The sequence below is a fragment of the Peromyscus californicus genome, unplaced genomic scaffold (assembly GCF_007827085.1).
Source record: "Peromyscus californicus insignis strain IS unplaced genomic scaffold, ASM782708v3 Scaffold_19__1_contigs__length_69161282, whole genome shotgun sequence".
Classification (NCBI taxonomy): domain Eukaryota; kingdom Metazoa; phylum Chordata; class Mammalia; order Rodentia; family Cricetidae; genus Peromyscus; species Peromyscus californicus.
In genome coordinates, this window is record NW_026294491.1 from 31,407,099 (window position 1) to 31,434,171 (window position 27,073).

A 27,073-nucleotide genomic window follows, 5' to 3' on the forward strand; every position below is an offset into this window, starting at 1 on the left:
TCTTATCAATGGTTAGAAAGCTAAATCATCAGTAAAGAAAGCGTATTGACAAAAGTATTTTAAATGACTTTTTTTTTATTTTTTTGGTTTTTCGAGACAGGGTTTCTCTGTGTAGCTTTGCACCTTTCCTGGAACTCACTTGGTAGTCCAGGCTGGCCTCGAACTCACAGAGATCCGCCTGGCTCTGCCTCCCGAGTGCTGGGATTAAAGGCGTGCGCCACCATCGCCCGGCCTTAAATGACTTTTTAAACTGAGTAAGTTAGCTGAATTAGCTGGAGGCTCCCATGTAATGCGAATACGTTTTGTATTTGACGTTGCCGGAGTGGCTTTTCCATTCCTGTATTCTCACTCCTTTTCTCTCTTGCTTTCTTGGGCTCAGTCACTCTCCCATTCTCTTCCTCGTTTACCATGTAATCAGAAATAAACCAGTACAGATATAATCTGCCACTTACCTCATTTCCGTGATCAGTGTGTGTTCCCTCCTGATGCATGGGTCTTGTGGGCTTTTAGCTGTAAAGGCCTCTTTCCAGGCAGTTTGTTCTCAAATGCTCCATGCTCCCGAGTGTAGCCCAGAATATGGATGTTATCTGAGTTTATACAGGCTGAGAAGTAGCTATTAGCTCAATATGACAGTAAAACAGTTGATTACTTCCTGAAGCACCACTTGAAATCAAGAACCTCTCTAATAAAATCTTTTAAAAATTCTTTTAAATTATAGAACGTGGAATTAACCAGCCTCTACACACCATGGAGGCCTCTCCCGGGCTCAATTCTGAAATGTCTCCTTTCGCCCTGAATGGCATGGAAGTGGGAAAATGCAGGTCTAATAGTCACTGAAATTTTTGTGAGAAGTGACGGGCCCTGTGTCTAACGTGACTGATAACCCAATGGCCTGGGGCAGCTGCCTCTACACCTGTTTCTTATCCAGGGCTCAAAGCAGTGAACATATCTCTATTCTATAAAACACAAAACATTGAAGGAAAAGACCTATATAAGTAGGAAGTTCTAAGTCTGATAGTTTCATTTAGGTTGTATTTATCTAGGATATTTAAACTTAAAAACAAAAACAAAACAAAAAATCTAAGTCAAACGCCTTATAGTTGGCCAGGGTGCAAACTCCTGGGCTTTTGCAGTGCCATTGGGTCAGATGTTCCCATGGGACAGTAGCTTAATTACACATACTCTGCCTCTGTTTCTAGGTCTGATGAATTTTGTCATTGCAACTGCTTGCAATTAGAAGGGAGCACTCACCCCAACATTGACAAGGGCAGATTTGTCATGGAAGAGCTTGTTCACACCATGGTTCAGGGTTGCATTTCATCGGAGATGTTAACATCTGATTGTGGTCCGTCTGGAGAAAATGCTTGTGCAAGTGATTTTTGCTTGCTTTTAGTTAATACTTAAATGTTAATTCTGCCTCAGCCATTATGTTTATGAAACCTCTCCATGCATTTCTATGTACAGACCCCACTTCCTCTGCCTGTTTACAGAGCTGGATAAAGCGTTGTGCTGGCATAATAATAGGGTCTTGGGTGTATTTGGTCCTTTCCCCCTTATGGCTGAGGTTTATGTTCCCCTAAAACTTGTATGTTGAAATCCAAACCCTCTGTGTGCTGGTTTTAGGCCTATGGGAGGTGATTAATCACAAGAGCAGAATCCTTGTGTGTAGAATTATGCCCTTTTGAAGGAGTCCCCAGAGCATACCCTTACCCCTTCCACTGCATGAGGATGAAGAGAGAGTTCATCACCTATGAACTAGGAAGTGGGCATTGTCAGGCAGCAAATCTGTCTGGGTCCTGGAGTTGCAGATTCCAGAATGCTGAGAAATAACACATCCGTGTTGTTTAAAAATCACCTAGTTTATGTTATCTTGTAATAGAAGCCCCAAACAGACTAAGACAGTGAGTGTGCATGCAAATGTAATCTTTCCTTATCTGGTATGAAATATTCTCCCCAGCATCTATGCTAACTAGAATATCTGAAGATAAGGAATGAAATATTCATGACATAAAGTGTAGAGCTCTGAATTTAAAAACATTTTGGCATATTTTAGGGAATCTAACAAGGAGATGAATTCTTTGCTGCAAATGAGAATTTCCATGTTCATCATGTCTATGGGAACGGAAGCCCTTTCCCGTTATCATCACCCCCCGCGCTGCATGCTCCATGGGGCAATGTGCAGCACAGCATGTGTGTGGTCAGGTGCCTGGTACACTGATTGACAGAAGCCAGCCTCAGCCTCAAAGGGGCTAAGCTCTCTTCAATTCTGGAAGGAAATCTGTGTCCTGTGACCAACATCACCTACAGAACACACGTGTCATAGGAAGGAAGATTTTTTTTTTCATGACTCCAGGAGGTTTTGAAAGTAACCTTAACAAAAGAAAATCACATTAAATAAACAGTTTTCCATTCACTTATACAGACTAGTGTTGATAGAAGCAGACCAAAAGACAGCATCTCTCAGTGACGTTGAAGGATGGAGAGTAAATCACTAAGGACTTCCTATATCAGATGGCCTCAATAAACTTTCAAATGCAGAGGTGCAGGCATGTTACATAGTTCAGTGTCTGCTAAGATGCAGAGCTTATCTGAGGCAGAGGATGAATTCATGATTTTTAATATTGACAGCTGACAACCAGTGGGGGGGGGGGAGTTCCAGGGATGTGTAAGAATGAGCATGGTTTTAAGGACAGGAACAAGTTGAGTCTTGGGCATAAAGTTGACCAATAAAACTTCTCCATACCAGGGCTTGCTGTTGCCTTTTCTTGTGTAGGGTGCTGGAATTGCAACTTGGGGGCTCATGCATTCTAAACTTGTACTCAACCACTGAACTACATCTCCAGTCCTGACTGTGGCTCTTGAGGACAGCTGTGACTGACAATATGTTTTCACACTGCTAACTTATTTAGAAGATGTTCATTAGATATCCCTTATGTGTCAGGACTACATGAGGCACCAGGAATGTATCAACTAACTTCAAAAAATGAAAAGAAAAAAAAATCAAGACCCCTACCCTGCTTGGGCTGACTTTCTAGTGGGGAATAGAAGGCTATCAACTAAATAAATGCCCTTGAATTATGGATTGGGATTGGGAGCTAAGACTATAAGGGACTGAGAATAAGATTGGACCAACCAACATGGTGGTTAAATTCATGTGTCTAGGTTGGAGGAGAGGGTAGGGTGTGATGGAGGTAGCTTTCTTGACTTCAGAGTTAAAGAATTAATAGGAGTTTGGTATGCAAGACATGGAAGAGAGATTTCAACGGTACGGGACAGGAGAGAGCGACAGGTATCCAGCTAGCACAGAGTTGACAAGGAGAGTGTCAGGGAAGGAAGCTGTCACCCAAACACAGATAAGACCATGCGGGATCTTTCAGTGTTCTGTTCAAACATTCTGACTTTATTCTAAGTGAAATGGGAACTTTGGAGAGCTTTTCCAGAGGGAAGGCTATGTTCCAGTCTGAGTTTCTGAATGTCCACTCTGGGCACTAAACGGAAAACAGATAGGAAAGACGAGTAAAGTAGTTAATCTATGTGTCAGTTTGACTAGGATATGGAATGTCCAGATTGCCTGGAACTCATCATGCCTGTGTGCGACGGTGTTTCCAGATGAGATTAGCATTTGCATCAATATACCCGGTGAAGAGGGTCTGTCATCACCAGTGTGGGTGGGCATCATCCTCTCAGCTGTGGGCTGGAGTGAAGAAAAAGCAGAAGAAAAATGAATTTGCTGTTGTGTCTTGAGCAAGGACATCCACTCCCTCCCTCGGGCCCTGGAGCTGCTGGACCTTAGACTTTTGCACTTAGACCAGGACTGGTACCATTGGTCACCCTCATTGTTAGACCTTAGGTTTGGACTGGTATTTCGTAGGCAGTTCCCCTGCTCTCCAGCTGAAGTCAGACCCTTCTCTGACTCCATACTTGCATGAACTAATCCCTCATAATCTCCTCTCACTCTCGTGTGTGTGTGTGTGTGTGTGTGTGTGTGTGTGTGTGTGCACATGAATGCCTAGGTATACAGTTCTTCCTTTTTTTTGTTCCATTCACTTATTGGGGATGATAGAGCCTCATTACTCAGCTCATGGACTCAAATGATAATCATCCCTGGAAACACCATCACATGAAGAGCCCCCAGGATATGTGTGTGTGTGTGTGTGTGTGTGTGTGTGTGTGTGTGTATGTACGTCCTAGTGGTTCTGTTTCTTTGGGGGACTCTCCTATGGCCAGGTGCAAGAAGATTTCAGAAGGCCAGGCAAGAATGTTAACATCGTGGAGTGACGTGATGCAGTGGGAATGCAGGGAAAGCTTTGGGCTCCACGTTTGTCCCTGCTTGATAAACTGGGGGCAAATCAAACAAGCTCCCACTGTTTGGTAGTATCTTGCACTATATGGTCAGGGAGCTAAGCAGTCAACAGGGCGTACTAAGGAGAGGAGAGACAAGCATCAGTCCAGCTATCTAAATGGTGACCTGCAACGCATCCTTCCTTTTGAATGAGCTATGGTGGAGTGCGCTCCCCCCGCACCCCCCCCCCCCCGTTCGTTTCCTTTGAGAGCAGGTGTATAAACAATGCCTTGTTATCAGTCGGTAGCTCCATTTCTACTTGACATTGTTGGTGGGGCTCTGTTGCCATGCTTTCTCTCTGACCACTGCCTGTTCACTGCCGTTTTCCTGGTAGCACTTGTAAACAGTTTCCAACAGCCCCTTCCCTTCTCACAAGGCATCCGGATTCCCTTCCAGTACCAACTCCGAGAGATCCCAACAATTCCATGGTTAGAATGTGGAATTAAAAGCAGGCCGAAGACAGAGTGCGGCTGTAAAAAACACGTCGCTAATAGTCGGAGAAATGTAAATGAAAAACACTTACCGAGAGATGCCTTTTATAGCATCTACATTATTACACTAACAGAAGTAAATTGTATTTTGATTGTGGCTGGTTGAAAACCACATCCTACACATATGAGGTATATAATCAGCTTAATCAGTTGCTGATCCCAGGACAATTTCATCTCAGAATATTGGGAAAGTGCAAATAACACAGAGTTTATTCCATTCTTCTTAGTAATTTAAATGTCACATTGTTAAATGAACATGAAGACAGATTTGCATTCCTTGAATTCCGGGTTTCCAATAATAATCTAGCACTTTTTTCCCTTTCTAGTACCAAGACAATGTCTTAATATACAATAAAGCAAAATGCTTTTCCTGGATGAGTGTCTTTGGTGCTATGATTTCCTTTTATATTTGGGGGTTTATGGTGTCAAATTTGTTTTAAAAAATCTTAGTAAATACATCCCTTATTAATTCATTGTCAACTTTGTCTTACCTTTGTTTGGTTTGATGATGTCAGACCCAGGGGTGCAGAGCATACTTGCCGGCTGCTTCCCTGATAGTCATTGCCTGTGGGTCCTTTAGGGGTGGGGAAGAAGGATGGAGTCCTTTGGGGATAAACAGGAACTTTCTACTTCCTTTGATTCCTGTTCCTGCAGAGAGTCTTCCCCCATTGACCACTTCCCTCGGGCAGCAGCAGCTTCTTGCAGTAATGACAACTGAATTTAGTGCCCAGATTTTCCAACACATACACAGCCGGCTTCATCCTCTCCCGTTGGAGATGCCAGGACCTCTCTGTAGGCACCGTTCCTCAGGAGCTCTATAACCTTGAGTTTAGTGCTAGGAGAGAGAACTACTTTCAGCAGCTGCCATCCTTTTAATATTTTAATGTTCTCTTTCTGCTTTCTCAGCTCTTCAATGTGTGTGTGTGTGTGTGTGTGTGTGTGCGCGCGCGCGCGCGCGCGCGCGCGCGCGCGCACATAAAAGTCAGAGAACAGTGTCTGGTGTCAGTCCTCGCCTATCTTGTTTGAGACAGGGTCTCTTCATTAATTTTTCATTGCCGTTTTACCAGGCTAGCTGGCCCACGAGTGCACAGCGATTATCTTGTCTCTACTTCCCCTCTCTCCATACAGATACTCACCGTGTAGCACCCAGTTTCTAATTGGGTTTGTGGGGTTCAAACTCATGTCCTCAACTTGAACAGCAACTGATCGCCTTTACCCATTGAGCTATCTGCTCTACCCTCCACCTAAAAATTAATGTGAAAACAGTTTCATGGTAATAGAACAAAGAAAGTTATAAATCAAGGCACTTAAAAAATATATTAGCGGAGACATGGGAGAGGTGAGTTCGAGCCCCAGTTAGAATTGAGACTAGAGCATCACTGCATCTCTCCATAGAGAGATGTAAGTTGACTGGAAAAAAAGGGGGGGTTTCTGTTTTTACTTCTGATGTTACCTCCGACAGTTTTTTAGCTTGCTGATGTGACAGTTTTCTTTATTTAATTAAAACAATATTGATTGATTGATGGGGGGGATTTGTGCCATGGTGCATGTGCAGAAGTGAGGAAAACTTAGGAGTTAGTTCTGCCCTTCACCGTGTCTGTCCTAGGGATGGAGCTAGATGGGGGACTTGCTATAGCCTTGGATGCTGCCTGACAACATGGATAAAGTAGTTGGTGGAGAACTAGGTCTTTTCTTTTTTTTTTTTTAAGTTAATAGACTCCAAAAGGTTTTTTATCTTTTGTCAGATTGTTAGTTCTAGCTAACAGCAGGATGTTTGCTCAGATACAGAGATTGGGACAAGGAATGGCTATTTAGTGAATGGCTTTAGTGAATGGCTAAAGATCACCCTCCGATAAACTGTAATTAGACTCTGGAATTGCAACATTCCAACTTCTCCCTATCACTGAAGTTTTAATCAGTCAATTCAACCTATGTAGCCAGCTTCCTGGCAAGGAGTTCTTGTCCACACTACTCTTTATCATGAAATCATCTCTGCTTAAATAGCTTGAGTGTTTTTGGTCCCCTGGTGGACACTGGATGACAAAGTCACTAGGTGTGACTGACACCTGGAAGCTTTGACTTTTCAGCCTTTCTGGAACCCCTGAGGCTGCCTGGAGCAGGGCTGGTTTCTCCAGGCTGTGGATCGAGGCGTAGAGGCCTCCATGGCTGTGCTACTGAAGCCCGGCAACCCCACAGCCCCGGGGCCTTGTAGTTAATAATCTGCAATGGTCCAAAAGGGAGAAGAACAACAGAAACCAGAGAGGTGGGTCTCTCTGGTTTTTCCAACTGAACTCCACAAGGAATTCTTAATAGGAGGATAAGAGGATTTTTTTTCCCCTGTAAGGGGAGATGATAAACAGACATACAAATATGCCCTCCCTTCCAAAAGAGAGAGAGAGAGATAGAGAGTTCTAGATTGGACAGCTCACGGCCTCAGGGTACCTCTTAGGATCTGTTCGTAGACACGTGGCCACAGGTTTGAGAGCCATCCTCAGCTGTGAAGCTCTCCTCCGCCTCATTGGCAAACACCGTGTCCTGGTTTGTTTTTTGGTAACTGGACACAAACTAGGGTCAGACAGGGAAGAGGGAACCTCAGTTGAGAAAACGCCTCCCTCAGACTGGCCTGTAGGCAAGTCTGTAGGGCATTTTCTTGATTAATGATTGATGTGGGAGGGCACCGCTGACTGGGGGTGTCACTCCTGGCCAGGTGTTCCTGGGTTGTATATGAAAGCAGGCTGAGTAAGCCGTGAAGAGTCTGCCTTGAGTCCTGCCTTGACTTCCCCTGGTAGACTGTAACTTAGGATATGTAAATCAAATAAACCTCTTTCCCTCCAAGTTTCTTTTGGTTGGTGTCCCCCCCCCCCAGCAATAGAAAACAAACTGGAACACATTCTGAAAATAAAATACTGAAAAGGAGCTGGTGGAAAACAAAACCAACAAAAACCATCACCACCACCAACAAAAAAACAACCTCAAAAAACCCCACAGGATGTAGCTCAGATATAGGTCAAAAAGCCATCATTTCTGCCCCTGGTTGCTTCAGTAAAGGCTGGGGAATTTGGTGTTTTGGTGATGGCTATCTTGAGCATTGACTGGGAATGTTTGTTAGGGGGCAGCCCAGGGTTTGCTGACTGATAGACAACACTAGCTGAGTTCTCCACCTTTGGAGCCTGTTCTTGTAACCCTAAGCCTTTCTCAAAGGCAAAGTCAACCAGGTTAGTGTGAAGAGGAAGCTCAGACAGGACTCCAAACAGCCCTTCATTTTCTTTTCTAGTTTAGGTCTCCACGATCCCCATTACCATGTCTATGATGTCATAGGACAACAGAACCAGGATGCTGAGTGTTGGATTTATGGAGTCCGTTTCCCATCCCACTTTGTTCCCAGAAGTTACCTATTTCTTTCCCTCCTGGAATATTAGGAAGTAGTTTTGTAATGTGGAGAATAATTTAAAAACAGTCTCAGCTCTTCTGTTTACACAGTCTATTCATGGTAAGAGACTGGGTCTCATCTTTTTCCTAACCTATTTGAGTTTGTTTTTGAAGAACGAACAGCCCACTGTTTGTATGGATGGAGACTTTCTGCTTTGGGACTACAGGGCTTTTTGGTCCTGAAGCAAATACTTGGCATCTGAGATCTCCTTAAGCCTTCACAGATACCCTCAATGTCACCCCCCCACAAAAAAAAACCAAAGGAGTCTTTCCTTTCTAATCTGGTCCACACATAATCCTAGACTAACTTTTTTAACCAAAATTCAAATCAAATCCCTCTCCTATTGAAAAGCCTCAGCGATGCTCTTTTGTCTACAAGGCAATAACCAAGCTACCGTCCGGTCTTGAGAGATGCCCTTTCACTGAGCCAGGCCCTTGGGTAGTTCCTCATCAAACCTGGCCTGACAATTGCAAGTCTGTTAAGCCTAGGACATGAGAAGCTTTTCTGCTCCTGTCTTGCTCTTTTGGAGAGCCACTTTGGGGAAAATGAGCTGCCATGTGAGGAACCCAGTACTCTGACAGCCCATGTTATAAAGAAGTCAAAGGTGGGGGCACATGGAAAGGAGCTTGGACTGTATGAAGAAGGGGTGAGGTCAGCTATCTCCTTGTCCCAATTGAACCTACACCTTACTCCTGTCCTATGAGGCAATTGCTGAGTCCATTTACGTGAGACTCCAGAGAGATTGGCAGAGCTTGGTGGCATCCAGTCAGACCATGGCAGAAACTGGGATGAGAGGCTGAGACAGGGGGAGAGCTGCCAACAGTTCTGTCTTTGTGGGGCTCAGCTTCACTACGTGTTTGACCAAAGTGGAGTACTCTGGGCTTCCTCCAGTAGTAGTGTCGGATTCCAAGAGCCAGTGACCTCAAAGATGAGAGGTGGAGGTTGCCAGCTGCTTAAGGCAGCTTGGGCTTGGAAAGTGCATGACATCACTTCCACTGTAGTCTATCAATCCTGCAGCCACGGAACCCAGGTTCAAGGCCGAAGGACACAGACATCTCTTTATGGGAGAAGTCCCAAAAATTCAGGAACTGCATTCATGAAAATCACAGTCTCATAGGCTAGAAGTTATTTATATTTATATTTCATGTGTGAAATAAATCCTCTCCTCCCTTATATGTATTCCTACCATTGCAGGCACTAGACTTTTTAAACTAAGTTGTTCACATGTTTTCCAGCCCTCTTAACTTCCCATAGGCTAGATAAGCTACCTGATTCAGCCTCACATTCCTCTGTCTGGCATGCACTTCGTACAACACATATATGTACCCTGTAAAAACCAAGTCTCTATGGCTAACATCGCACACATGTGCAATCAATGGATTGTGATAAGCATAAATTGAGAAAGAAGAATGTCAACTAAAAGTATTTTATTTAATGATAATTTCCCAAATGTATGCCCCCACTTCAAAGTTGACTAGGGTCAACTTGAAAATTGAAAACTTTTTTTTTTTAATTGAAATTCAAAATGGAACTACAGAAAGACTTTTGTTAAGTCTCACTGAGGGAGCATGTGCATGGTGCTTCAATCGACAATCAGCAGGACTGCATGTGTGATAGTGGGCCTATGAGGGTATAACAGATCTGAAAGTGTTTTTCTTGCCTAGTTATGTCATAACCACCATAACGTCATAACTTGATTATAGTGAATTACTCACGAGCTTGTACTGATGATGATATGAACACACCTCCAGCAATCCATCAGTAGAAAGGTACAGCTCATACAATTATTTACAATACATAATAGTTGATCATGATAAATGCCTGTGTGACTAGTTTATGTATTTATCATACTTATGTTTTTTATCATTTTTTCACAGTACACTCCTTCTAGTTCTGGTAAGGATAAATTGACTATAAAACATGATGCCATTTACATCAGGAGCAGCCTGACATGTCTCCTGTTTACTTCCTTTCTTAATTGCAAAATTTCTCTTGTGCTTGACTTAACCTTTTGTTCATCATGGCCCTAGAAACTCCAGGATAGTTTGTATGCACATTCTTTATAGCCTAGGTGTGTGCCATAGCTGTCTGTGTAGTAAGATATCATTTAGAGTTGTGCAAGTAAATTCTATGATGTTTTCACAACCATAAAATTGCTTAACACTGCTGCAGGCCACAGGAATATATCATAAGAACTCAGCTGGTTATGGCAAAGTCACTACCTGGAGGGATCAAGGATTTACTCCAGAGGAAGCCAAATTCCAAGGAGCTTTTGGTGTTATTTGGCTTGTTCTATATCAGCTTTATTCTGTTATGAATATGTGTGCCTTCATAGTTTTCCCAATTGACTTTTCCCTAAGAAGGGCTAACAGTGTGGACTGATCACTCTCTGGACATACTCATTCCAGGTATTTGGAGAACAGCCTCAGGAAAGGCTTTCTCTGGAATCAGATATCTCTTTTAGCCACTTTCAAGGACTACAGGAAACACCGCCCAAGTGGGCGCCCAACTTCCAAGGACTAACAGTGATAACAGCCCACGTGCAAGTCTCCTGACTTACGGTAAATTCCACAAGGAGACACTTCCTAGGTCAGGTGGACGTTAAGTAATAGCTTTACACAATTTGGCTTGGACCCTCCCTTTATATACTGGGACTTCCAGGGCACGGGACAGAGAAGAAAAGAGAGAATGGAAAAACTAAATGGGTAAGAACTTGAGAGGAACAAACAGATGGGGAAGAACTAGGTTGAAGGGTTAAAAGAGAGGACTAGAGGAATGATATGGAAGATGAGGAAGAGCCAAGTGGGGAAGAATAAGATGAGGAAGAAGGAGATGGGAGAGAAGGAGATGGGAGAGGAGCTGATATGGGAAAGAACAAGATGGATGAGAACCTAGAAGGGACAGAGCTAGATGAAGGAATTAAGATGGAACCTAGAGGGAACAGTAGATAAATATAGAGAGAAATCAGGCAAGAAAGGAGCTAGGCATGAGAACAGAATTGAAGCTGTGTATAAAGGATGTTATGCCAGAGGAATTAAAGCAAGTAGACTATAGAGCTCGGTGTGCTGAGATTCTATTTCCCAAAAATAGTCCTCGCCATTAGTAGTTCTCTCTCCTGAGCCCCTGGTATGTATAATGTTAAGGCTGGTCCCTCTAATATTATACAAGACAACACTTTATACTTTAGTGCTTACCCCCATCAGTAAATGACACATGGCAGTAACTATATAAAATTCACCATTTTTTTTCCAACATGCTCATGTTTTATCTTTACTTTTGTGTTCTTTTCTCTTAGGGTCCTGGAGAAGTCCCACAAAAGACCACCATCCACATATGCAATCAACAAGAGTGTTTATTATCTTGAGAAAGCTTCCAGCATGCTGGGGCCGGCCATCCCACACAAAGGCAAAACAGCATGATCCAGAGAGGAGCTCACAGGCTCTTTTTTAAGCACAACCAAGGGGAGTTTTTAGGGCAGTTAGGTCACTTTAGATATGATTGGCTTAAGCAAGTGGCAATCATATTAGTACATTCTAATTGGCTAGGGCTGGCAAGGAGCTGGTTAAGGCTACAGCTCTTTCATTTGTTGGCAGGCTTGGACAAGTCTCAGGCTTTGTTGTGAGTTGTTATGGAGGCTGGCTTATCTATGCGCTGACTGTGGGGGCTGGCTCAATGCCCGTGTTGTCAGGGGCATTAGTGATTAATTGCTCTTTGTTTGGGGCTCTCTCAGAAATTGCTTGTTCACCCTCAAGAAACTGAAATCGAGGCCTGATCTCTGAGAGAAGACTGAGCAGCCTGTTATGGTGTCTGCCCGCTCCTCTCATTTTCCTTCGGAGATGAGAGAACCATAGGGTCAGGTATGGCCTTATCCAGTGGTAGGTCACTTCTCCGGCTCTGTATTAATTGATTCTTCATTGCTATCATCAAATAGTCAAAAGAAGCAACTTAAAGGGATATATTTTGGTTTATGATGCAAAGGCATACACTGAGTCCATCATGGTAGGGCAAGCATGGTAGCAGGATCATGGGGTGGCTGCTCATACTACGTGTAGAGTCAGGAACAGAGAGATGAATGCTAATGTTCCACCCATTTTCTCCTTTTTATTTAGCCCGGGACCCCAGCCCATGGGATTCTGCTATCCACATTTGGATTGAATCCTCTCTCTTCAGTTAAATCGTCCTGGAAACATTTTCATGGACATGCCCAGAGGTATGTTTCTACAGGGATTCTAAATTCCATTAAATCGACAACCCCAATAACTCTGACCTGGGCAATTTGACATCCAAATACACCACTTTAAGTCATAACATTCAACTCCCGAATCCAAAGCCGCATAAAGCAAAATGTACTCAGACTATCTCTAGACATCCTCGTAGTCTAAGGACTGTTCAAAAGTCCAAAATCTCTTCTGAATCTTTCCCTACACTGTCCCAATGCAGATCACTAGGTTTCTCTTTAATGATGCTAGTCTTTGAACTATGACAGCTGCTTTCAAGCCCATCTTTTTTTGTTTAGAAACCGGCTCACACTATTTTCCTCTCAAGCTGGACATTGTTTCCACGTATTTCCACGTCACTGTTTCTCTCTCACAGTGGATGAAAACCGTGAGCTGGAGCCACGGCAACCTGAACATGATCCTGTTTTGAGATTTTTTTTTTCTCCACCAAACAAATTAGTCCACTACTTTTTTATTTCAGCTTCACTTAACATCCCAGGGCACAGGCAGAATGCAGGCAGGTGCTTTGCCATGAGTGACCTCTAGCAAAGTTCCCGACAGAGTTCTTGCTCTCCTCCAAAACCTTTTCAGTGAGGCCTCTACTGTTGCATTTGTCTCAACATTCTGGTAATTCTCAGGACCCAGTGAAGTGGCCCACTGAGCCCTTCTTACTGTGCTCTGGGGGCTTTGCTAGCCTGAAGCTCCAAACTTTTCCCCACTCTTCTTGCAAATCAGCTCGCAAGGCCTGGGAAACATAGTCATTTTATTCCATTTTCAGCCCTACACATCAGTACCTGTTTTCTGTATTAGTTACCTTTCTTATTACTTTGACAAGATACAGCTTGAGGAAGAAAGGATTTGGTTTGGCTCACAGTTTGAGAGCATACTCCATCATGGCAGGGAAGGCCTGCTAGCACAGACTTGAGGTGTCTGGCCATATCATGTGTGCACTCAGGAAGCTGAGAGATATGGATGCTGTATTCTACTTGCTTTCTCCTTTTTTACTCAATCTGGGGCCTCAGCCCATCAGTTGGTGTATCCCATATTTATGGTGGGACTTTCTTCCCCACAAGCACACTCAGGTGTTTTTCCATGGAGGTTGTCAACACAAAAATTTATTACTCTCATCTCGGGGAATATGAGACAGTTTATTTTAGAACCAAGTGTGAGTGGCCATGGCCTAGAAGCTCAGATTTAGATTGCCCCCAAATTCCGTGTTCTAGTGTGGAATCAATTCCATGATGTTTTTGTAGCAGCTGTCATAGTTGGGGTTTCTATTGCTGTGAAGAGGCACCATGACCACGGCAACTCTTATAAAGGAAAACATTTAACTTACTGGCTTACAGTATCAGGGGTTTGGTCCATTATCATCATAGTGAGAGGCATGACCGTGTGTAGGCAGACATGGTGTTGGAGAAAGAGCTTGGAGTTCTGCATCCAGATCAGCAGGCACCAGGAAGTGAACGTCATACTAGGCCTGGCTTGAGCATTTGAGATCTCAAAGCCTGCTCCCTAGCGACACACTTCCTCCAACAAGGCCACACCTCCTAATGGTGCTACTCCCTAGGAGCCTATGGAGGCCATTTTCTTTCAAATCACCATAGCAACAGAACAAAGAAAACCATTATCAAGACATGTAAACAGTAAGTGTGGGGTTCCAGCACAGTGGGGAGGATCTTATCTATAGATCTTAGATATCTTCGGATTGGTGGAAATCTTATGATTTGGTTGGTGGAAAATTAGAGTTTTGTTAAGTTCATACAATTCCAAGGAGTGGGGCAAGGAATGACCATTTAGTGGGCCAAAGATAGCCCCAGATAAATTGGAATTAGGCTCTGGATCAGTAACATTCCAACCTCTCCACAGTCATTGAAGTTTTAGTCAATCAGCTTTTTCAGATACAGTTTCTTTTCGGGAATTTTCATTCACAAGATTCTGTCAAGTTGGCAGGCTCCTACAGCCCTCGACTCTCATCAAAGGCACTTTCACTTGCTATGTCTGAAGTACGATGCAAGGCAGGAGGTCTATGGGTTCATAAGCCCACTCCAGACCCAGTATCCCCTTCTGTCTCTCTCTTTCTCTTCCTCCCCCCACCATCCCCTTCTGTGCCCAGGGATCAAGATGTAGCTCTCAGCTACTGCTCCAGCACCTGTCTGCATGTCTCCATACTCCCCTCCATGATAATGGACTACACCTCTGAAAACTGCAGCAAGCCCCAATGAAATGCTTTCTCCTGTAGGAGTTGCCTTGGTCGTGGTGTCTCTCCACAGCAATGGAACAGTAACTAAGACGGAAAAGGGAACTCAACAGTGGCTTGTGGAGCCGTGCATACCGCCGAGTCACTTTTCTCCTCTCTGATCATCGAAGTGTCTTGTGGAAGTCCCCGGAGAGACACCAAAGAGTCTCCCCAAGACTCAGGAAACCGGGACCAGCTGAGACATTCAGATGGGAGAATATGAAGAGGAGGGTGGGCTTGAGAAAAGTGCCTCCCCAACAGTTCCTTTTCTCTGAATTGATGCCTGAACACAGGTGGGGCTAGCAGCAGGTAACTCACCCCTACCCCAACATCAGGGAGAGGAGCTATGCCTAGCAGGAAGAGCAGCAGCAAGTCATGTGTCAGGTTGCTTTGCTTCTGTACATCATGTAGTGTTTCTGTACATCATGTAGTCCCGGGGCACCAATGTTCTGTCCATAGCTGACCCACTGAGAGAGGTGCCTGGGCAGGCCTGGACCTGCCTGGCCAAGAGAGCTTGTGTGAATGCTTCCTAGTGAGACACAGCCCGCTGCCTGTCTCTGGCTGATTTTTCTTGTTATCATTGTAGCATGGTATGGAAGCAGGGGGTCCCAGCTTTGTGCTAAGCCTTCAATCACTTCCAGCACTGACTCTCACCAGGGATCATCCCGCCCTTTAGTTTTCATCACAAGCCAGGAGATTGCCTGAGCAGCTCCTCTTTAAAAACCCACCCTGCACATAGGGAAACGCAAAAACAACTTCTACATTAGTGGTGAGTTGGGGGTGTAGAGCACTCAGAATCCTGTGAATGGTACTTGCAGAGTTAGTCACCGAGCAGAGCTTATTCATGGATCTTGTATCCGGGTAAGGCACAGAAAAAAAAAACAAAAACCGTAAAGGATGTCTCAGGACCTTTGGCTGATGGCAGGTATTTGACAATAACTAGATTTAAAAGGCAAGGAGATGGTTAGTAGGTTGTGTGTGTGTGTGTGTGTGTGTGTGTGTGTGTGTGTGTGTGCATGTGGAAGTATGTGAGCCTAGATATGCATATGTGCAGGAGGTAAAGAGTGAGAGAGGGAAGGAAGAAGTGGGGAGAGAGGGGAGAGAATAAAGCAAGCCTAGCTGGAAGCAGGTAGGAGGTGGACTTGCGTTGAGACAGTGGCTTAGCAGGGTCAATGCTGAAGAAATGAGCATCTTCCTTTCACTTGTTACCTCCTAGATGATGCCCTGCAGCATCTCCAAGCAGCCCTAAGTAGAGAACTGTGTACAGGTCAGCCTTTCCGGCTACCCAGCAGTCAGAGGAGGGTGAGGTGAGGCCTGAAGGACTGGATGGAAGCTTTCCCAGCTGAGGCCTAGCCAGATCATTTATGACAATGACCTGTTTTCACAGTCCCACATATGTTCATTGCATAGTGACTTAGAGGCTGGAATTGCTGTCAGTTCTTCTGAAGACTCGTGTCTTTGAGGCCACCCGAGAAAGGGCCCTGGGATAGGCACCATGCTTGAAGATGCTCCTCTTTCAAATAGCACTTACTTGTTGACAGATGCTGATCCTACTCTTCTCTCTTGTGAACACACTCCTCAACCTTGACCTTAGATTTTCCCTGGAATTACATTGAAGATTATAATATTCCAAGGATTCGGCTTCTTATCATTGGTCACTGTAGTTCTTGACCTTGCCTATGAGTCTTCTGCTACTGAACGTTGGTCTGATGTGATTGTTCCCCTTCTTTCGGTCTGGTAGCATCTCGTATCAGACTCTCATACTCCCATTTCCATGCTCCAAATAGCTTGATTCCATCTTAAGCGTCAAACAAAGGGCCTTGCAGTCTGCAGATTCTACACTTGGGAAGCTTGATAAAGCACACGCTTCACCCGTTTCTATGCTCAGTCCCTTCACAGCGTCCTTGAGGTGCTTACGTCTTGGAAGGTGAGGTCATTCCCTTAAATGCCCGGGATCATCATCTATGCTTAAAGGAAAACCTCTTCTTGGCTGCTCCTCCCTGCTCTTCATTCTAGGTAACCCTGTTGGCCCCGATCTCCTTACAACAATAGAAGGAAACCTTTCCTCTTTCTCAAGTTATCTGGTGTTGGGTGTCTTGGTTTGATTTGTTTAGGGGGCTCTGGCGTCCGTGTTGATGTTTCACATATGTCAATCAAGCCTCCAGACTGGTGCTCTCTGGAGCCAAGTCCTGGTTCCCATTCTTACTTTTCTATTTTTACATTCGTACCCACTATGCTTTTCTGATTTGGCTCTTCGAAGCTTTGGATTTGGACTTAAGCTTAGTCTGTATTATTTCCCAGCCCTTGACAAGGAAATAGGTTTTGGTGGGTTGTTTTGTTGTTCTTTATTTTTTGACTAAGTAATATGCTGTGTTGAATATTGTCAAGATCTCTAAAGACCCACGTATTGAAACCTAGGTCCCCAAGGTGGCACTGTTGGAAGGCAGTGAAGCCTGATGTGTGGTGCTCAGGTAATTGAGGGGATGTTTGGGGGAGTCTATCTCTCTTTAAGCCTTCTGGCTTGCTAGGCAAGTGGTTTGCTCCATTGTGTACTCCTTCTGTGATGTGTCGCTCGGGCCAGAGACCCAAAACAACAGTGTTGCCTGGTTTTAGAATGATACCTCCAGAGCTATGAGGCAAAATGAACCTTTCTCCTTATAAGGTAACTAACTGCCTGCGGTGTTACGTGTGCAGAGTGACGTGAAGCGTGTTAATACATGGTTTCCAGACCCCTCACACCTAACCCGATGCTTAGAATCTCAGGAGCATTTTAGAGGTTTCAGAATCCTTTTAGAGATTTTCGTCTTCATTCCCTTCCATTTCACAAAATCCACCCTTTCATATCGCCATCTTAGAAGGAGGAGGATTTTAAGTGAGCTGTAAGGTTGTGTGCATGGAGAATATTGCTGGGACTTAATATGTCTTTGCATTGATATATTAAATGCATCATTCAGAATGCCTCACGTTATTTTGTATTCTGAAAAGAAAATGTCCCTTAGAAGTGAAAGACAGCGCACGTGTTAAATGCTTCTGACAGCATCTGACAGCAGGTGTGGGAAGTCACAATTTGGAGAAGTCATCTGGCACTTCCTGGAGATGCACCCTGAATTTGGTGGTTTCTCCACTCACATAAATTTTATTACCTTACAAAATGATTTAGAAATAGCCTCATATGAAAGAGAAATTCCGGTTCAAAAGGGACCATGAAATGATCTAGGTACCTTTTCTGGGACAGAAATCAGAGCTGATAGATTTTTCTTTTTCTTACTTTTTTTTTTTTTAAGAAAAGGTCTCTCTAGGTATCCCTGGGTAGCCTGGAATTCATAGAGATCCACCTGCCTCTGCCTCCCGAATGCTGGGATTAAAAATGTGTATCATTGTGCCCAGCGGTGAGCCAATGGCTTTTAATTAGAAATCTCCTATCATCTGTTTCAACAACCAGCTGCAAAACGTCATCGGCATTTTGCACAGTGCTTTATAAGGAACCTGAGCATGAGAGGTACTGCCTCAAAAGGCATGTTCAAATGCTTGAATTACGTTCACCCCCTCTGTATTTACTTTTTCCTTGGTTGTTTGTTATAACCCTACCTTCATCAGTACCACCACAGTCATCCCTGCCATTTCCACTAGCTATGAATGATTCTCTTCTCAATCAAAGCCTCCTTTCAAACTGGCTACCTATAAGAAACATTGTAACTTGCAGCATGAACTTCTTAGTCATGAAGGACTGAAGCTGCTTGATTCACACAAGTCCAGTGTCTTTCTGAGGAAAGGAATGCAGGGGTCTTATTCTCATTTTATCTTTGAGGTTATGGAGACAGAACATTTCCTTGCTCTTCAGAGATGCACTTCTGATCAGAATAACCACAGAGGCTAAGCAGCCAGTAAGGGACAAAGGGGAGGATGTTGTCAGTCTTTCTTGTCGGACTTTCTTTTGGGACTGCCAGCCTTCAAAGAATGACATGGAGACTTAATGTTAATTACGAAATAATTCATAATAAGCCTTTAACTAAGGCTTGTTCCAAGCCAGCTCTTATAACCTAAATCAACCTGCTTCTATGAATCTATGTTCTGCCAGGTGGCTTTTTACCTCTCCTCCATTCTGTATGTCCGACTCCCTCCAAGTCTCGCTGGCATCTCCTTCGTACACCTAGATTCATCCTGAGTTCCTCTCTTTCCCTAGAAGTCCCACATATTCTTTCATGGCCAGCTATTGGCCATTCAGCTCTTTATTAAACCCATCAGGTACCTTAGGTGGGCAAGATAAAACATCGACACATTTTTATAGTTTGCTCAAATATCCCACAACAGGAGGAGAGACTCTTCCCAAGGAAGGAGAATTAGAATATAGTGTTATAAAGAGATAAATGGGAAACTAGGATTAAATGAGAAGGGAAATGGGATGGCAGGGTAAAGGAGGGAACACTGGGAGGAATGACTTACACCAAAGGCATTTTGAGAAGCCATATGGAGACTTACTACTGTGGCTATATGTACATATATGAAAAGAATTTAAATGGAGTCACCCTATAATGAGGAGACAATGCCCCAGCTAGACATCTTCTGCCACTAAGTCTAACTTCCAGTGCCAGGAATGAGTTACATTTGATTGCATTGTTGGCCAAGGAGGTCCCACTGATCCCCCTTCAATTATAACAGACTATTGCCAAGGCCATTGGTTATCCTCTACAACCTGACAGTAAGTCCCTGTTGCTGAAGAAATTGCTTACTGATGTCATCAAACCTGGAGAAATTGAAATGATGCCCAACCAGAAGCTTTGTCCTTACCGACCAGGATTCATGGTGCTGAAAGGTACTATGCATGCAAGAGAAAAATAATCATAAATACCACTTGGCCACAAACCCTGTGACCAATGACAGGTATCTGCCTGCAAGAGATACTGTTAACACTAGTGGTGCAAATGTTATGGGGTTAGCCAACCACTTTTTAAATAAGTGGATTTAAGGCCCACTCTATGAGATAAAAGCCATACTTGATACCAATGAAGTGGACAAGAACCTAAGACCAGACAGGTCATGGGCCTAGAGGAAAATGTGCTGCTATTATTATTCTGCTAAAGGAACAGGGCAATAAAATGACTTCTAATGATCTATAGTTATACCCATAGGTCAATGCATTGCTCAATTCTCGTCAGAGAAGTTTCTTCTTTCAGTAGACGGTAATTAACAGAGAGATCTAAAACTGCACAATGTGCAGAGAATGAGAGACTTTGGAGCCGTCAGTCCTAAATGGGATGTCTCTATCAAACCTTCCCTTCGGGTTTCAGAGATTCGTAGAAGAGGCAGAAAGAGTGTAAGAGCCAGAGGTGGTGGATGATTCCAAGGAAACATCATCTTCCAGCCACAACAGGGTTAATACATATAAGAACTTAGAGACTGTGACTGTGTGTACAAGATGTGTACAAGTTCAAACCAGATAAAATCCCCAGCACTGAGGAGAAGTAGACACCAAGTCCCACCCTTTATCAACAGGCTCTTTGCCATTGATACTTGCTGGGAGACAAAACTAATTTTTCTTCAATGGAGAATATCGACCACACTACAGGGTAGTCTTATGCATGGGAAAAGACGGCCAGCATGGAACAGACTCCATGACTTTTTGTGTGCTTTATATTTTGGATACATGTATATGAAGAAAGGATGGAGGGAAGGGGAGAGAGAGAGAGAGAGAGAGAGAGAGAGAGAGAGAGAATAAGAAGTTGGACAGATAGGGAAGTGAGGAGGATCTGGTAGGAGTTGGGGGCAGGGAAAGAATATGATCAAAATATATTGTATAAAATTACTTTTTATTCAAAAAAGAAAAAGAAATATGCTCCTGGCGAAGTGAGGTGGCTCAGTGGGTAAAGGGCACTTGCTGCTAAACCTGATGACCTGAGTTCGATCCCCCATCCCATATGACAGAAGGTAAGAACTGGGTCCCTCAAGTTGTCTTCTAATCTCCACACATACCTGTAGATATACATACATACATACAAACATACATACATACAGATGAGCATCTACAAGGAATGGTAGAAACAGAAGGTGTGTGTGTGTGTGTGTGTGTGTGTGTGTGTGTGTGTGTGTGTGTGTGTGTATGTAATATGTATATGTGAGGTACATGTACATATGCTTGCAACTGTGTATGGACATGTATGTGAACATGTGGAGGCCCAAGGTTAACATTATGTCTTTTCTCAATCATTCTCCATCTTTGTTTTTTGAAACAGGATCTCTCACCAAAACTGATGATCATCAGTTTGGCTAGGCTGGCTGGCCAGTGAGCTTTCAGCTTCTGTTTGTCTTTGCTGCCCTATCCCTCAAGGCAAGGGTCACAGGCACATGCCATTATGCTCAGCCTTTTACATGTGTACTGGAAGTCTAAACTCTGGTTCTCCTGCTTGCCAGACAGGCACATCACTGTCTGAGCCATCACCCAGATCTCACTTTAAAATTTTACATGAAAGACTAAATCTAGCCAATGATTATTAATGACTGCGAAAGCACAGCTGATGGAACACTGTAATGGGTAAATCTGTCTGACGATGCCGAAGCCTATTTGTCAAACTCACTATCACATAAGAGAGGCAGTCCCATGTCTTCTGAAGCAACAAAACAGGAAGAGCCTGACGCAGACTCAAATCTTATTAACTCTCTAAACCCAACAGTCAGTGTGCAGGGAATACAGGGCACAGAAGAGCACATTGAATGACACTGTGTGGGTGTGTGTGCAGGTGCACGCGCACGTGCTGGTACAGCCCTGTAAACCCAGCACTTGGAAGGCTAAGGCAAGAGGATTACAAGTCGGCGGTGAGCCTGGGCTGTACAGTGAGTCCCAAGACACTCTAGGTTGGATAGCGAGACCCTGTCTCCAAAACCAAACCAAACCAATAAGTAGCCAAACGAAAGAGGTCTTGAACGTGCGATATAAATCATGAATGTGGAAAGTTCTAGGAAGCAAACAAGTTGGTTTTCTCAACAGATGAAATAGAAGAATTAAAAAAGTTGTGGCAGAGAGATCAATGTATTGACACAGTTAAAAGACTTGTTTGAATTCTGATCTGAAAAAAATAAAATTTTTAAGTATTTTATTATGTAGTGTGTGTGTGTGTGTGTGTGTGTGTGTGTGTGTGTGTGTGTGTGTGTGTTTGTACATGCTCCCGTGGTCAGAGGACAACTTGTAGGAGTTGGTTCTTTCCTTCCACCATGTGGCTCCCAGGGATTGATGTCACGTTTGTCAGTCTTGGTAGTAAGCACCTCTTTCTGGCCCATGAACCAAATTGAATAAATAGTTAAAAACCCATGTAAAAATTGTTAATGGTAATTGGAACTTTAACGTATGGAAGGCTTTCTAATTTTGTTGTGTATAATGGTGATTAAGTATTTTCCAGGGATATTTTCTGAAATAATTATGAATGAAATTATATGCTGAGCATGGTAACCCACTCCTTCAAGAGCTTGGGCTAGCCTCTGCTACATAGTGAGCTTGAGGACAGCACAGGTAGCATGAGACCTCTGTCTCAAAAAATATGTGCATGGCTGTGTGCAGTGACGTGCACCTTTAATCCCAGCAGATGGAGGCTTTGTGAGTTTAAGTCTAGCCTGGTCTAAATATGGAGTTCTAGGCCAGCCAGGGATACATAGTGAGACCCTGTTTTGCTGTTGTTGTTGTTGTTATTGTTTTAAATGTACACCAATGTCTTGTATTTGCTCTCATACAATCCAGTGCAGGGCGTTGGGGGGGGGGGTTCCCATCAGCTGGGCTGTGGTGGCACATGCCTTTAATCCCAGCACTTGGGAGGCAGAGGCAAGTGGATCTCTGCAAGTTTGAGGTCAGCCTGGTCTACAGATCAAATTCCAGGACAGCCAAGGCTACACAGAGAAATCTTGTCTCGAAAATGAAACAAAACAAAACAAAATAAAACACATTAGTGCGTTGTAGAATAGGAATTCCCAGAGCCTCCTTCTCCCACTGAGAAACTGTCTTATGGGAGCACAAAGCCAGGTGCATCAAAGTACAGTCAAGACCTTGTGGTATTTGCTCACTAGAGTTTCTCCTCACAGACAGCACAGCATGAATAAGAACTTCCCATGGTAGCTGCTCTTGGGGCCCAGAACTATAATCCCAGTACTCAGAAGCCCAAACCTGGAGGGTTACATGTTTGAAGTCAGCATGATTTGCAGGAAGAGACCCTGTCTCGTAAAGACAATAGCAAAAGTCTCTTTGAATTCCCACTGAATTCTCCTGGGGAAAAAACAAGAGTAGGGATTATGTCTAATATTCTGTCCTGTCAGGGGACCACCAAAACCATTGGCCTGTCTTGCTTGAGTCTAGGCAATGAAGTCAGCTGAGCGCTGATGGAATTAGCAGAGCATCAGGATTGGGTGATTCTAAGAACAATGGTGACCAATGACTTAACTGAGCGATAGAGGCTCGCAGACCGGCGTCAGCATGGAGCTCCTAAGGAGAAACTGGCAGCGTGTTTCAATTAGGAGATTATACACATGCTTGAACTCACAGAGCATATAGTCCAGAAAAGACTCCAAACAGCTTCAAGTCTCTAGCCAGACTGACAAGTGAAAATTTTTCCTATATGGAACCAAACAAGCAGAGATTGATTTTTTCAAATTATAAGGCTCCGATGGAATGTAAGAAAGGACCAGTGGGTGATATCCTATCAAAGGAACATATGGAGACTCTAGAAGATGACTCCAAACACATACAAATTTCAGAAATAGTTAAAAATAATAGTTATTAGGATGCTCCATGAACTAAGATCTCAGGCAAACAACAACTGACAGAAATTCTGGAGCCGAAGACCACAAAACTGAATGGAAAAATTCACCACAGGAATGAACATTAGCCATGATCAAGTGAAATGAGAAAAACCAAAGACAGGCCACTCAAAATCCCTGAACGAGATGTCTGAAAATCACAGAGGTGGATAAAAAAGATGACGGAAACCTAAGGCACACAGGCATATCATCACTCAGACAAACACATGCATCTGATGAGTTCCAGAAAGAAAGGAAAGAGAGAAATGACCAAAGAGCTAATTAAAGAAATGATATCTAAGACCATCCCAATTCTGAAATTAAGGGGGAAAAAAAGAGGGGATTCCAAAGCAAGAAAGTCAAAGGACTTCTTCAAAGAGGAAGATCCAAAAGAATCTCACACTGAAACTCAGTATAATCCAACAGCCAAAAAGCTGAGACAGAGGACTGGTAACATGAGAGAAACAATGTGTGTGCAAGGGAGCTTCTACAAGATTAGCAGATTTCTTAAAGGGCTGGAAGGAAGAAGAACAATACATTTATGTTCAAAATGCTGCCAGCAGAGAATAGTATATTCTCTCAAGTTACACGTCAAAAATGAAAATATAAAGGCTTCCAGATAAGCAGAAGCTGAAAATGTTCATCGACACTAGAATGCCTGATCAGAATGCTAAAAGTTCCTCAAGTTGAAATGAAAAGACATTAAACAGCAACACAAATACATTTAAAAAAAATATAAACTTTGGATCTGGAGAGATGGCTCAGCAGTTAAGAGCACTGGCTGCTCTTCCAGAGGACCTGAGTTCAATTCCCAGCACCCACATGAGAGCACACAACTGTCTGTAACTCCAGTTCCAGGGAATCAGGCACCTGCACACAGACATACATGTAGGCAACACACAAATGCACATAAAAAAATAAACAATGAAAAATATTTAAAAAATAAACTTCATTACTAAAAGTAAATATAATGAAGACAAACACCAGATGTTATAAGATAGTAATGGCAGTGCATAAATCACTTGATAAGATAAAATTTCCAAAACTAAAGATGAAAAACTATAAAACTATGCTAATGAATGCAAGTACCTGTGATTATAATTTGTCACTTCACTAATATAAATTCTGTATGGGGAAATGTAAAAGAATTGAGTGCTTGACTGAAGTTATCAGCTTAAAATGGGTTGTTACAGGATATTTTATAACAGCCCCGTAGCAACCATTAAAAAAAATCTTTATGGTAGATATTCAAAAGGAAATGAAGAAATAGTAAAAGCATGTAACCACAAAGGACCCACAAAACACAAAGAAAAGCAATAAGAAAGGGAAAGAGAAGACAAAATCATTGTGACAGACAGAAAGTAATTAACAAAATGGAAATAGTAATTTCTGACCAAGTTTCTTTAAATGCAAATGAATTGAATTCTTCAATCAAAAAGCATTAGAGAGGCTAAGCAAGTAAAAAATCCAGTTAGTACATTTTCTATAGAGATTTGCTTTAGAATTAAAAATTAAGGACACAGCTGGAGAGATGGCTTAGAGGTTAAGAACACTAATTGTTATTCTGGAGGACGTGAGTTTGGTTCCCAGCGCCCATACTGGGCAGTTCACAACCACCTGCAACTCCAGCTCCAGCAAATCTGCCACACTCTTCTACATTTCTCTCAGGCACTTGCACTCACATGTAAATAGACACATACATATAGACACAAATAAAACTAAAACAACTCTTTCAAAAAGAATTCAGGACACATATAAGCTGAAATAAAAGGATGAAAAAAAATATTATTTCCACACAAATAGTAACCAAAAAGACAAAGAGGGGCCTCAAACAATATAAAAATTTGTGTTAGAAACTGTCACAAGGGGAAAAATGATATTATATAGCAAAAAAAGAGTAATTACTCTAGGAAGATACTACAATAACAATGAAATTTGCATCTAACATCAGATTATCCAAATAATATAAAACTAACATTGACAGAACTGCACAGAAGCAGAGAGAATAACAGAATGATATAAAAGCATTGTAATGGGCCATTTTCAAGAATGGATAAGGCAAACAGTTAGAATGCTAGTGCTGTGGGATGTTCTGTATGGCAAATGTGTTACTGATTGGTCAATAAATAAATCACTGATTGGCCAGTGCCAGGCAGGAAGTATAGGCGGGACAAGGAGGAGAATAAAGCTGGGAAGTGGAAGGCTGAGTCAGAGAGACACTGCCAGCCACCATGATGACAAACAGCATGTGAAGATGCTGGTAAGCCACGAGCCATGTGGCAAGGTATAGATTAATGGAAATGGATTAATTTAAGCTGTAAGAACAGTTAGCAAGAAGCCTGCCACAGCCATACAGTTTGTAACCAATATAAGTCTCTGTGTTTACTTGGTCGGGTCTGAGCGGCTGTGGGACTGGCAGGTGAGAGAGATTTGTCCTGACTGTGGGCCAGGCAGGAAAACTCTAGCTACATGCTAGTAAGAAAACAGAGGACTTGACAGACAGAAGACACCAGTGGAATCCAGTAGATGTATATGGGCATTGCACACTACAACAGTGAAATACACACTCTTTTCATGCATTATAGACCATTCTCCAAGCTAGATCATTGTTGTGGGCCACAAAACATGTCTTTACATGTGCCAGAAGACTGCAATCATACCAACGATCTTTTCCAGCTATCATGGGATAAAACTAGAAATCAATAATAAAAATAAAGCCAGAGAGTTTACAAACACATGAAAATTAAGCATTCTTGAAGAGCTCCATGCTCCCCGGAGGAAACTGCAAGGAAAGCTTCAAGGAATGAAGGAGAGCCCAAGTCATCTTGAGAAAGCAAAAACTGGAGACCTCACACTTTTCAAAGTATTGCAAAGTAACAGTCATCAAAACAACAGAGTGTTGGCATAAAGATGGACATGTGAAGCAGTGGGATGACATAGAAAGCCCATAAATATTTTCTGCATACATATGGTCAAATCATTGGCAAAGTCACCAAGACTGCACAGTTGGAAAGTCCATCCAGCAAATGCTTCTGGGGAAGCTGGACATCATATGGAAAGGGAGAATAGAGAGGTATGCACCTTACGTCATGCACACAAATGAGCTCAAAATAGAGCAAAGATGTAAAGAGAAGACTTGAGACTCTGCAACTCCTAAAACAAACCTTAGAGGGAGACATCATGATGTTGGATTTGGCAATGATTTCATGGGTCTGACACCAAAAACACAAGCAACAGCAGTAAAGAAAACCAACTGGGTGGGATTAAACCAAACTTGAAAACATCTATAAAACCAGGAAACAAACAGAAGAATAAAGGACAACCTTCAAGAGAGGAGAAAGTGTCTGCAAACCATGTCTCAAAGTGGGGTGACCAGGACATAATAAAGGATGCCCAGGGCTCAATAAGACCAAAATCTGTTTTTAAAACCAAATAAGGGTTTCCTTAAAGAAGATATATGAAAGGCAATGAGCATATGTAATGGCATCACCATTAGTTACAGTGATCAAAACCATAATGAAGCCAGGTGGTGGGGGCACACGCCTTCAATCTCAGCACATGGGAGGCAGAGGCAGATGGATG

General features: G+C 43.0%; 1 long non-coding RNA gene across 2 annotated transcripts in view; it reads right to left on the reverse strand.

The window, feature by feature from the left end:
* The window catches only part of LOC128114767 (uncharacterized), a 31,355-nt gene extending 13,376 nt beyond the window's left edge, over positions 1 to 17,979 (reverse strand). For both annotated transcript variants that reach the window (XR_008219880.1, XR_008219879.1), the window contains exons 1-2: positions 5,325 to 17,979; positions 453 to 3,694 (exon numbers count right to left, since the gene is read on the reverse strand). This is a non-coding gene — a long non-coding RNA (uncharacterized LOC128114767). The remainder of the gene's footprint in view (positions 1 to 452; positions 3,695 to 5,324) is intronic.
* Between the last annotated feature and the right edge of the window lie 9,094 nt (positions 17,980 to 27,073).